Here is a 12,050-nt window from a genome sequence, read left to right on the forward strand (position 1 = left end):
CAAGATGTCCATGTATCCTAATGTCCAGAACCTGGGAGTATATCAGGTTACACGGCAAAGGAGAAGTAAAGCTGCTAACCAGCTGGTTTTAAGTTGGGGAGATGATTCTATTAATAGCTATCCAGGTGGACTCAGTATAATCACAGAGTTCTTAAAAGTGGGAAAGGGAGGTAAAGGAGAGTTTGAAAAAGAGATATGATGATGCAGACAGGGTCAGAGAGCTGCTAAACTGCTGGCTTTGAAGATGGAAGGGAACAGCCCTAAGCCAAGGAACGCAGGTGGCCTCTAGGAGCTGAAAGGGGCAAGGGAACGGATTCTTTCCTAGATCCTCCAGAAAAAAACGCTCCCTGATGACACACTGAAACCTAGAGAGACTTGAGTCTGACTTTTAACCTAAAGAGCTCTAAGATAATAAGTTAGTGGAATTTTGAGCACTAAATTTGTAGGAATGCTATAAGCAGCAACCAAAAGCTAGTATACTATTTCACAGACATCTTTATCAATATTTATAGATCTAATTTTGTTTTAATGGTGTTTAATATACTTCTAAGAAGATATGCCCACCTGAAATTCAAATATGGCAATGACAAAAAAGGAAATGAGTACTAAGTAAACATAACTAAAAAGGAATATTACAGCTAAATGTGGAAAGCTTAAAAAGTTTTACCTCACATACTTAAAATATGTAGCATTTACCAAATCCAGTTAACCCAGTATTCTTCCTCAACTATGTACCGAAACAGAAACGTAAATTTAAAAATTTTGTTTTCCTAATATTTTTATGATCCCCCCCCTCGGGAAATCTATAAGACTTGCCTCAACCATTCAAATAGCATTTAAAGTTGCTTATGTTCTTCCTCTATTTAACATTTTTAATTGTTATAAAACTGTCTAATTATGAGGCTTCTTCTGAGGATATTTCTCCCCAGGTGAGTCAGGATCCCTGCACTCTGCTTTTCTTCTGTTACAGTAACTTTCCCTAACAGCCTTTATTATATTAACTAGCTCTGACCCCGGAGAAGGCAATGGCACCCCACTCCAGTACTCTTGCCTGGAAAATCCCATGGACCCTGGTAGGCTGCAGTCCTTGGGGTCGCTAAGAGTCAGACACGACTGAGCGACTTCACTTTCTCTTTTCACTTTCATGCATTGGAGAAGGAAATGGCAACCCACTCCAGTGTCCTTGCCTGGAGAATCCCAGGGACAGGGAAGCCTGGTGGGCTGCCGTCTATGGGGTCACACAGAGTTGGACACGACTGAAGTGACTTAGCATAGCATAGCATAGCTCTGACCCAGAAACTGTGTGATATTTACGGAGTCAAATAATGTGGGGTCCTCTTTTACTTCACCTGGCCTTTCCAGACACCAGTGGCATCTGTAAAAGAAGCAAAATAGACTCTGGCATCCCCTCCAACTACTAAGTACTATGAGCCACAGAAGAAAGCTACATTCAGTTTAAATATACCCCTGAACACTTCAAATGATCTCCTTCACTGTGAAATGTAAAGTAATCAAACTCTCAGAAGACCCTTTAAAACAAAAAGCAAATCTTGGTTCTTAATGAATTGATTCCATTGTTAGATCCCAGTGGACACACAACCTCCTGTTACATTTAACAGAGAGATAAGCTAACTTGTACATGCTGAGGATATGGTTTTAGTACCATGATCTGGAAGTGTCTAAAAAAAAAAAAAAAAAAATCTGGTCTAGATGTTCTAATTATCACTAGAAAGAAGAGCTGCAAACTATCTACAGGTCCATGATACCATAACCAGAAATCCAAAGGCCAAAAAACTCTGAAAACTAAAAGTTTTTTTCATTTAAGTCTTCTGGTGGCAAAATTTAATCTGACCTGAACTCACCCAAGAGCAAAACCTGACCAGAACTAAAGTGAGGCTATTTAGTTTTTACCCCTTTGGTGCACATCTTCATAAGTTCTGTCACAGAAGTATTAATACGAATGTAGGGTGGGATCAAAAGCCCCATAGCAAGTGTTATATATGGTTTATGCATCTTAGTCCAAAGATCAGAAAAACTCAGTTTCAAAACACGTCTTGCCCCAAGGGTTACAAGCAAGGGACTGGGAACCTGTATTCTAAAACTATCATTTTGGTAGGCATCCTCAACTTTTTAATGGCAATGGTTTACATCACTTGTTTCAAAAGTTTTAAGTCAATTTTACAGTGAACATAGTCACATACAGTGCCCAAATGAGTTTTGTAAGGAATACCCTCCCTGAAAATACTCTCTTGCCTCATCTGAGTGAAGCAAAGAAGCCTGGGCTCTTTAATTTCACACAAGGCTACCCATCTGGTGGAAAGTGGTAAACAAGGTGAGAGGTGCTGTGTCCTAGAACAATCAGGACTTAGTGATGTATTAGATATAAGGGGGAGATAAAGAAGAAGGAAGAATAAAAAATGACTTCTGACTTCTGCCTTGAGCAACTGTGTAGTGGTACCATTTACTGAAATGAGGAAAAGTGAGGGGACAGGATTCTGAAGTGGAAGGTAAGATTCTGGTTAGACAAGATTTTTTTTATATATAAATTTAAGGTGCCTGTGAGAAATCCAAGAGTACATATCAAGTGAGCAGCTGAATATATGAGTATGGTGTTCAGAAGAAAGGTCTTAACTGTTGACATGAACTTGGGAAGCATATGGACAATATCTGAGATCAACACAATGGACAGTGACAGTGGACACACAAAGAAAGGGAAGGCACAGAATCAAGCTGTAAGATGCCTGGACAGACAGCAACAAGCAAGGGCTGAGGTGGGAAGTGGCCTGAGAGGCAGAAGAAACGTGAGTCAGATGTGAGCACACAAAGCAAAGCAGAAAACGTTTCCAGCAGGAAGGACTGATCAGCACAGCTGGGGTCTCAGTTGGGGAATGAAAACCAGATTGGAGCAGGCTGACTGTAAGTGGGAGGTGAGGACACGAAAATAAAGTTGGTGCAAATGATTCTCTTAAAAAAAAAAAATGTTGAAATGGCAAACAGAAAGGAGCAGTCACTGGAGAGAAATATGAAGATCAAGAGTGTATTTTGGGGGAGCAGGGTAAGATGAGAGACAGGTGAATATGTCTGCAGGACGATGACACTGATCCTAGATATAAGGGGGACAAGGACAGAGGGCAAAACCAAAATCCTGGACAAAGTGGGAAAGGATAGCATTCAGAACACACATGCAGTGGGACTGATCTTTCATGAGAGGAAGGGTCTACATTTCAAGAAGAAACAAAATGGCAGGTATAAACACAGGCAGGATTATAGATTTCATGGTGGGCGGATAAGAGTCCCACAGGATAGCACCTGTGACTAGGACTTCACTGCATGTGTGCTGTTTTCTAATCTCACACCTGGCTCCATTCATTCCATCTCTTCGTTTTATTTTGCCACATTGACATATTTCTGTAAACTGCCTTGTAGGAACAAAGTAGAATATAAATAAACATTTTAAATATGGAACAGACTGAACTATTATCAATGAACTATTTTCCCCAATGCAAAGATAAAATTAAATTCTATGTATTCACATTTAGGAAACTTTATTCTCTGGACAAAGTCCATTTGCTTTAATAATTTAGTCAAAGTTAGCATACTAACTTTAAAATGCTTAAATTTCAACAATTAAAACCATATGTATTTTTCTTACCTACTATACTTCAGGTATGGAACCAATATAAAACTTCCATGGAAGCCCAAAACACCTTATCTTCTATTATATCCCAGCTGCTTAAAACAGTCCTGATATACAACAAGTACTCAATAAATACCTGTAGACAAACTGTGCTGTGCTTAGTCGTTCAGTCATGTCCGAATCTTTTCGACCCCATGGACTAGCCCGCCAGGTTCCTCTGTTCATGGGGATTCTCTAGGCAAGAATACTGAAGTGGGCTGCCATGCCCTCCCCTCCAGGGGATCTTTCCAACCTAGGGATTGAACCCATGTCTCTTAAATCTGCACTGGCAGGCAGGTTCCTTACCACTATCACCACATGGGAGCTGACCACCCCTTAAATCCTGACCCAGAGTTCATGAATTCAGTAAATTAATGCATATACATAAAGTCAGTAGGATGGCCAGAAAGTACTTACTTATAATGCTGTTACTAATGGGATAATGCACTTACTAAGTCATTGATTCAAAATATATTACAAACTCCGGGAGGTCAGAAACCATGACTTATTTATTGGTAAGCTCTTGTACCCATAGGAACCATTAGGTGCAAGCTGGCTACACGTAAGAGTACCCAGTGGAAGACAACCCTTGATCTTAAGTTCCTGTCCACAGACTTTCAAATGATTAGAAGGTTTCTATGCTTATATATAATTAAAAGTCAGTTTTAGACACAAAAGGGAATCTTCTCATAATAAAAACTCTCATCCATAATTTGCTAATGATCTTCCTAACAAGGAAGATGCTTTTCTTTCATGCCACTTCACAGATGTCAGATAACGCAGGAGAGAACAGTCCCTTTCTCCTTAGCACATGGAGACTTTTTGGTGTAATCAGGGACATTAAGGCTTCATAGTCTCTCTCTTTTTACTTATTTTTATTTTTTTATGGCCCGATAATCTCACCCTGGGGGCTTCCCTGGGGGCTCAGTAGTAAAAAATCCACCTGCCCAATGCAGGAGACACAGGTTTGATCCCTGGGTCGGTAAGATCCTCTAGAGATGGAAGTAGCAACCCATTCCAGTATCCTTGCCTGGGAAAACCCATGGACAGAGAAGTCTGGCAGGCTGCAGTCCATGGGGTTGTAAAAAAGTCCAACACTACTTAGTTACAAAATAACAACAACAACAAATCTTACCCTGAAACCTATTAAAACTGTATTCTTCTGACTGTTGAGAATCTTCTAAAATGAATATTGTTCATGGGAGGGGGGAAACATGGTAAAATAAACATCCCACAATACCCACTTAGCTCTTTTTTACACTCACTGCATACCTCTTTGAAATGCATTTGTTGGAAATACTAAAATTCCAAAGAAACATTCTGATAAATATTATAATTCTGCAAATGAATTTCAAATTCCCAGGTACTGCAACCATTTATGCCTATTATTACTTGACAGTGTATAACTTATGATATAAATTATGTATATATATAATTTATTTATATAATTTATTTATTTATATATTTATATATATAATTATTCCTTTAATAGTTTGCTACTATTCTTTCATTAAAATGGCTGCTTTTTTAAAAAAAGGCATTACAGAAATACAGTTCAAAGTATGTTGTGACTTATTTCTTATTTTACCGATCAATAATACCCAGTGCTTAAGGTCAAAAAGGGACCACAACAGGGAGTACACATGCCAAAATATACTTTTCTGGAGACATATTTCACTTAGAGTATTTTGAAAGTGCTAATACCAGGTACCTTGATTAGGCCTGAAAATATTCTTTTTAAACTTGAGTTATATTAGGGATCAGCCACTAAATTGACTATTCATAACTCAACCATTTAATACATTATCATCATGTTTACTTATTAATACCTGTAGAAAGAGAATTATTTTGCTTGAGCAATAACTAGGACACTTGTATTCACAGTATAAAACTTAGGATTACTACACTGTAATGAAATTTAACCAATGCAAACTTGAAAAAAAGTAAATGTTAATGACTATATGATACCTACAGTTATTTTGTATCTGAGTCACTGTCCAAATTCTCTTCAGGATTTTAGGATACAATGCACTCCCCTACACTCTGAAAGTTCACCATCATGTACTTCTCAAGGGTTTCTAGAACTTGAATTCCCCTGCAGCCTCTTAAGAAGGATCACTCCTCATATCCTAAGGAAAGCATTTCTCCCAGGAGCTCAAGTCAAACAGCAAAATAAACTTGAATAAATAATTGGTCTGGCTCCTTTCTTTAAAAAGCTTCACACAGTGGCTATGCAGTGGCACATTCTTTTCCTGCTGCAGGGAGAGAAGCTCCAAAGTAAAATAAACAGAGCATATCGAAGAGAGCCCAATTATAAGCAAAAATTATAAGGTTCTAGTTTCACAAACTATCTTAACCATACACAAGTCTTTAAAAACACAAATCCATGCACCTATCATTCCATTTTATATTTTAACACATTTTCATATCTGCTTCAGCTCTCTTTAAAACAGAAGAAAAAGTTATACAGAGACCTGAAGGAGTTCTGTCCAAACCTTCCTTCTCCAGGGTTACCCACTATTTCTAAAGTTAGTATGTATTTCAATGTATATTCTTGTATGTTTATGTAATTTCAGTAGATATACACATAACAATAAACAGTATATGTTATATTGTTTTAAAACTCTACACAGTTGCATAATACTGTGTGTATCTAACCTTTGGCAATTTGTTTTATTTTTACTCTATTATATATTTGAGGTGTATCCATGTTGATAAGCAAAGATCTAGTTCACTCATTTTTACCAGGGGATAGTATTTCATTGCATGAATGCTGCTGCTAAGTCGCTTAAGTTGTGTCCAACTCTGTACGACCCCATAGACAGCAGCCCACCAGGCTCCCCCGTCCCTGGGATTCTCCAGGCAAGAACAATGAAGTGGGTTGCCATTTCCTTCTCCAATGCATGAAAGTGAAAAGTGAAAGTGAAGTCCCTCAGTGGTGTCCAACCCTCAGCGACCCCATGGACTGCAGCCTTCCAGGCTCCTCCGTCCATGGGATTTTCCAGGCAAGAGTACTGAAGTGGGGTGCCATTGCCTTCTCCGTCATTGAATGAATAAACCATAGTTTATTCATTTCCCTACAAAAGTAGAGCTGGATTGTTCTACTGATTGCTATTTTTTAAGAACTGCTATCATCATCTTTGTTAGATGTTTGCTTACGAAACTGCCCTAAGTTTAGTTAAGAATTCAGCTCAAAAAGAAAAAAAAAATTCAGGTTGTGGAAGAAAATAATCCTAGAATGAAAAACCTACCCATATCACACTGACCCAGTCTTTTTTCCGTAGGAGTTAAGAAAGCTACATTTTCTTCAAAACAAAAAACTCTACAATAAAAGAGTAAGTCTGCAAGAGCCCCCCAAAGTACTCATTACCTTGCTGATTTGAATATCTGTGCTCTATCCACATGGAGAAGGCAATGGCAACCCACTCCAGTACTCTTGCCTGGAGAATCCCACGGATGGAGGAACCTGGTGGGCTACAGTCCATGGGTGCGAGAAGAGTCGGACACGACTGAGCAACTTCACTTTCACTTTTCACTTTCATGCATTGGAGAAGGAAATGGCAACCCACTCCAGTATTCTTGCCTGGAGAATCTCAGGGACGGGGGTGCCTGGTGGGCTGCCGTCTATGGGGTGGTACAGAGTCAGACATGACTGCAGTGACTTAGCAGCGGCAGCAGCAACAGCTCTATCCACATGGATCAATTAATTCACCTATTTAACCAATTGCTCATCTGTTCTATCAATTGTGTGATATAGGCAAATATCAGGACAAAATGTGACGATAGCACTGTTACATCTATAGAGGAATGGGAGGTGGAGACAGGAAAATAAATGGAGTGCTAAAAAGAATCAAGTCCAAGTTGGCTGATTTAATTTGTGGTTCCCATGCATGTTCTTAAGGACTGATATCCTGTTAAACCTACTGCTTTTATATTGATGACTGAATTACCTGGTCATCAATGAAGAGTTAAAAGAAAAAATTGCTAAAAAATTAAACTAAGTCTACCAGAATTATGTATATCCCTAATACAATCAGAATATGTGGTAGGTTTAATTTCACAAAGTAATTAAAATCCTCACAGCATTCCCCTGAGTGTCTGAGAAAAGGGCTCAACCTCACACTTTATTAAAGCAAGGCTTTTTTTACACCAGCCCAAAAATCACCACTCGTTACTTCCTTCACAGTTTTTCAACCCACTCCTTACCTAGTCTCATATTAATAAAGAATTACAAAAGGTTTTTACAAGTCAGTCATATTCTTTGGAAATACTTTTAAAATGGACCCAACACTACTACACTAAACCCATGTTTTTCATGAACAGGTAGAGGATAGTACTCTTTCCATCTAATTATATGAAAAAAATCAGCTTTCAGTGAGGTTCATATCATACCTTTTGCTTCTTTAACAGTCAAAATGTCCAAAGTAAGTCAATGATGACCTAAATTCTGTCAGGCTGAAATCTGGAGAGAAGGGATTCCAGTTCACATTATACGAATCAATTTTAAAAATAAGGGGCTTACATAATGTTACTCAAATTCTCCCCCTCAAATTACTTGCTTGGTACTTTATTTTCTGCATCATTATCTTTCCAAATTTTAATATTGTGAAACAGCTTTTAACATTTCTCCTTATAACTATGAATCTTACATCTGCCAATACTAGTCACAGTTTGCAAACTAAGTAATTAATTTAAACTAGGTATGGATTCCATCAGCATTTTCCCCGTTAAAAGACTCTAATGGAACACCAAAGTTACTACAGACCAACTTGAAATCATATTTTCTCTAAATATACCCCTGCATCATAAAACTATCTGGAAACTAACCCTTGATATTAAAAACTATAGCTCTTTTCTAAAAAAAAAAAATCAGTTCTCTTTCACATCATTTAGAAAACAGTAAGTCAGTGGGTCATGGTGTAGTGGAAAAGAAAATGACATAAAATGGCTAATATGTATTGAATATTTACATACAGTGCCAAGTTCAATAAAAAAGAAAAAAAAATACAATACATGAACCACTACATGTAAAGATACTGTTATGAAGAAAGTACTTTTATCCCCAGTTTAAAGACAAGGAAATTCAGACAGAGGAGTAACTTGCCCAAACTCAAAGATGTAGGTTGATGGGGCTCCAGGTACGCCCAGGTCTAAAGCCTAGGATCTTCACCATTATGCTTGTACTATTAAGATTAAAATACTGTAATCTACTGCAAAAACAAATTTTTCACTCTTTTAAATTCTTAATCACTAACTCAGAGGTCAAGTGGCCACTCCAAACCATCCCTATCTATGATAAACTGAAAAGATACTGGACCAACAGGTTTGCTGAATTTCTGTACTTGTTCAAAATAAACACACATCACACAATTTTATTTTTCTAAGCATTTTAAAGAACATTTACAGCCACCAACAAATCCAGAAGGCAACAGACTAAGGATGAGCGTTTGTTGCTGCTGCTATTGTTCAGTCGCCCAGTCGTGTCCAACTCTTTGCGACCCCATGGACTGCAGCACGCCATGCCTCCCTGAACCTCACCATCTCCCGAAATTTGCCCAAGTTCATGTCCATTGCATCGGTGATGCCATGGACAAATGGTGAGCGTGTGTATTCAACAGTTATTCCTTTTCCATTCTAAACCCAAAAGAAAATACTGTACTTGGATAAGCCACTTCAGCCAGTGTGTTTTTCCTATTCCCTCATCAACAAAGCCCTAAGCAATACACCACCACTTTAGCCAAACACACAAGGAGGACCAACACCAGCGTCAGTACCATTTCCTCACGAAAACCCCTGTTATTTTCCTCTTCACTTGTCAAAAGAACTTGCCACCCTCTGCTGGATCACTTGACACGCAAAAGGACTAACCTAAACTCCTAATTCTTAATATCATTTTCTTTTTCCACGACCGCCTTTTCAAGTCAGCGAAACCCTTGGTCCACTGTCCACCGCGAGCTGCATCCAGGGGCAACCCCTCCCGGGACACTCACCAAGGTTCGCGGCCAGGGACCCGAGTTTATCTGGTCGGCGCCAAGAGTGGGCATTCAATAAATCCTCCGGAATGAATGGCTGGAAGGCAGCGTGGGTGGAGGCGGGAAGGGGGGACGCGAAGAATTTCAGGAGGCTGAGGTCTCCGCAGTGGCGCCCCGTGTGAGGAGGGAGGAACCGGGGCGACTGGGAGAACCTGGGGCCGTTGGGTGCTCCTCCACAGGCAGGCGCAGCGGGGCGGACGCTGGCTTGGGAAGATGGGGGCGCCGTCTCCGCGGATCCCCGCAGAGCGCTCCTGGGCCTCTGCCTGCGCCTCCGCCTTTCTCTCGGACCCCGGCCGCCCTCAGGCTGGAGGCCCCGGCCGGTCAGCCTTCCGAAGCCACGGGCCAACCCGGGACCCGCGCTCGCTCACCTGACGCTCCACCAGCGGCACCGCCGTCTGCATCCGGCGAGAGCCCCGCAGCTCGGCGGGCCGTGAGATCAGCTGATTCATGGGGGGCGGGGCTTCTCAGCTCGGGCTGGGCGGCTTGCGAGTCTGAAGGCGGGAGGAGATCACCCCCGAAGAGGTGGGGTCAGATGCCAACGGCGTCTGGTAGGGATCAAAATTACTCAAGGGGCGGTGGGCACAGCGGGCAACGTCCCGGGGGTACTTGCCTCTCCCTTAAGACCAGGCAGAACCACCCCTCCTGAGATGCACTTGGACAGTGACGTAACGTGGCGTCGCCGCAGCCTAACTACCCGAGCGCTTCCATGGTAACGGACAACTAGGAGGGTGGTCGGGAGCCACAGTCATTTTGTTGCTACCTCAAACTGCCGAAGTCCGAAGGGTAAGCGCTACACTTGAAGGCGAAGAGGCTAAAATGTGAAATGTATTCAGACTGCTTTGATGGACTGTACCTACCCCAACGGTAGCCGCTTGCTCCCGCGAGAATGACGTCATCGCCATGCGGCGCGGGTTGGCGCTAGTGTTCATACTGTGTTTATACTGTTATTTAGACTCCAAAGGATGGAGTCTGGTCGGAGGGAATTAGTTGGTCTCTCCTATGATTCCCACTGGGCTCTCGAGTGTACAGTCTTAGTAAAGCCAGTTTGTTTGCCCAGCACACATTTTCACGACCTTTTGCTTCTTGCAGTCACTACCCCACCCCGTCTCAACTCGAGCCCCATAAGTCCCCTCGTGAAGATTTTCCGGAGACGCCACTCTTGGCAGAGAGTGGATGCAAACTTTACGGCTAGGCAGTGTGCCATCGCTGGACCTGCAAATCTGTATTCAGACCATCAGTGAGAGATGTGCAGTCAGGGTCTCACCGTCCTGTGCATAAATGGTCTATTGTGTTCACCAACATCTTCAACTCAGTGACCTCCTTGATCCTCCATCACCTGCAAAACTGTTAGCCTGTAACAATTCAAGCTTATACACTCTTGCGGCAGTTCTGGAAAAAACATAACCCCGAGGATTCGTACCACTGCAAACCAAGGGTGTCCAACTTCAGTCAGGACTACCATGTGGCAGGGCAACCTTGGTGAGCCCCAAACTGTCCTTAATATATTGCTACTCAGAATTTCTCTTATCTCTGTCCCCTGCTATTCCCAATCGTCACACTCCGCTAAGTTCTTACTGAACTCTACCCACCCACCCTTTCTGATGCAAATTTTAAAAAATAAAAAAAGTTTGCTTCCTACATTTCTGAGGAAAATGAGACCAGTAAGTCAGGAAGCAACAGTTAGAACTGGACATGGAATGACAGACTGGTTCCAAATAGGAAAAGGAGTAGGTCAAGGCTGTATATTGTCACCCTGCCTATTTAACTTATATGCAGTGTTCATCCGGAGAAGGCAATGGCACCCCACTCCAGTACTCTTGCCTGGAAAATCCCATGGATGGAGGAACCTGGAAGGTTGCAGTCCATGGGGTTGCTGGGGGTTGGATATGACTGAGCGACTTCACTTTCACTTTTCACTATGAAAAGGAGAAGGAAATGGCAACCCACTCCAGTGTTCTTGCCTTGAGAATCCCAGGGACGGGGGAGCCTGGTGGGCTGCCATCTATGGGGTTGCACAGAGTTGGACACAACTGAGTTGACTTAGCAGCAGCGAAGTTCATCATGAGAAACGCTGGGCTGGAAGAAGCACAAGCTGGAATCAAGATTGCCAGGAGAAATATCAATAACCTCAGATACACAGATGACACCACCCTTATGGCAGAAAGTGAAGAGGAACTAAAAAGCCTCTTGATGAAAATGAAAGAGGAGAGTGAAAAAGTTGGCTTAAAGCTCAACATTCAGAAAACGAAGATCATGGCATCTAGTCCCATCATTTCATGGCAAATAGATGGGGAAACAGTAGAAAGAGTGTCAGACTTTATTTTTGGGGGCTCCAAAATCAG

At 41.5% G+C, this 12,050-nt stretch overlaps 1 protein-coding gene across 3 annotated transcripts in view; it reads right to left on the reverse strand.

Moving 5' to 3' along the window:
- Positions 1 to 10,150, reverse strand: part of ALS2 (alsin Rho guanine nucleotide exchange factor ALS2) — a 60,922-nt gene extending 50,772 nt beyond the window's left edge. For 2 of the 3 annotated variants that reach the window (XM_005202686.5, XM_005202685.5), the window contains exon 1: positions 9,667 to 10,150. The gene's annotated coding sequence lies outside the window, so the exon portion shown is untranslated. The remainder of the gene's footprint in view (positions 1 to 9,666) is intronic. The other variant, XM_002685510.7, reaches the window with a different exon arrangement.
- Positions 10,151 to 12,050: the final 1,900 nt, after the last annotated feature.

The sequence above is a fragment of the Bos taurus genome, chromosome 2, assembly GCF_002263795.3.
Source record: "Bos taurus isolate L1 Dominette 01449 registration number 42190680 breed Hereford chromosome 2, ARS-UCD2.0, whole genome shotgun sequence".
Taxonomy (NCBI): domain Eukaryota; kingdom Metazoa; phylum Chordata; class Mammalia; order Artiodactyla; family Bovidae; genus Bos; species Bos taurus.